Raw genomic sequence first — 1136 nt, 5'->3', positions numbered from 1 at the left:
TTACCTGAAGTTGCAACCCTATCGTCAAACATCCCTTGCCCTGAAAAAAAAATTTGAAGTTAGCAGCTAAGTTTTATGGACCATACAAAATTATTGATAGAATCAGAGAAGTTGCGTATAAATTAGAATTACCAGAGAACTCTCGGTTGCACCCAGTCTTTCATGTCAGTATGTTGAAGAGGCATATTGGGCCAGCAGTATCATCTTCGACAGAGCCTCCTGTGGTAGATGAATAAGGTCAGTTTCGTATAGAACCAAGTCAAGTTTTAGGCAGAAGAATTATCAATCGAGACAACATGCCAGTTACTCAGTTACTAGTTCGATGGACTAACCTGAACGATTCGCATGACACCTGGGAAGATTATTCGGTGCTCCGTGGTCAGTTTCCATCTTTTGATCCTTGGGGATAAGGATCCTCTCGAGGGGTGGGTATTTTCATGGTGGGAGGAGAAAGGCGAGAACACGAAGAGGGCGAGGGAGAATTGGGGGAAATGAGACGAGGGTTAGGGATTGGGGATTCTGACATGTGAAGGAAATGAAGATAACTTACCTCTAGAGCAGATCAGCGGGAATGGATTGAATATGAAGCAGTTAGAGCGGCCCAAGGAAATTAAAATAGCTGAGCCCAATAGTCCTTATCTGCTAAACAAATGAAGAAGGAAGGAAATTGTTAGAGTCAGTTACAAAGGATAGCCAGCTGGCATCCTTAAGATTATGATAGATTGTAACTAAATAAAAATGAGCTGGGATGATGTATTTTCTCCTCAGGATATGAATGAACACGCTTTTCTTCTCTGAAATCTCTCAATTTTCTCTCTATTCCTATTACCTATTTCTCAAATTCTTTTCTATCTATCCCAAACCATAACAGGTCATTATTATGATTGAGGATGAAATTTAGAAGAATTTTAGGGTTTTCAGAAAGAGAGAAATTTAGATACAGAAAATGTGCTTCATTCATCAGATAAATCCTCAAAAGATCGGTACAAATTATATATCTATAGTACCAGCTGTCAAACAGAATCTCTAACAAAATAACCACCCTATGCTGACTCATCATTCCCTATTCTTTCCCCATACTCTTCTAATAGACCCAAGCCCAACTTAAAAGCCCAACAGTAATTAAAAGAAAATTA

General features: G+C 39.0%; 1 long non-coding RNA gene across 1 annotated transcript; it reads right to left on the bottom strand.

Annotated features, from left to right (window-relative positions):
- On the bottom strand, nt 1-496 carry LOC120216906. The gene is made up of 3 exons (XR_005525104.1): nt 333-496; nt 133-219; nt 1-40 (listed from the first exon to the last, which is right to left on the bottom strand). It is a non-coding gene; the product is annotated as an uncharacterized LOC120216906 (long non-coding RNA).
- Between the last annotated feature and the right edge of the window lie 640 nt (nt 497-1136).

The sequence above is a fragment of the Hibiscus syriacus genome, unplaced genomic scaffold (assembly GCF_006381635.1).
Source record: "Hibiscus syriacus cultivar Baekdansim isolate YM2019G1 unplaced genomic scaffold, ASM638163v2 tig00000765_pilon, whole genome shotgun sequence".
NCBI classification, from domain to species: Eukaryota; Viridiplantae; Streptophyta; class Magnoliopsida; order Malvales; family Malvaceae; genus Hibiscus; species Hibiscus syriacus.
This window is presented reverse-complemented; position numbering and strand designations above follow the sequence as displayed.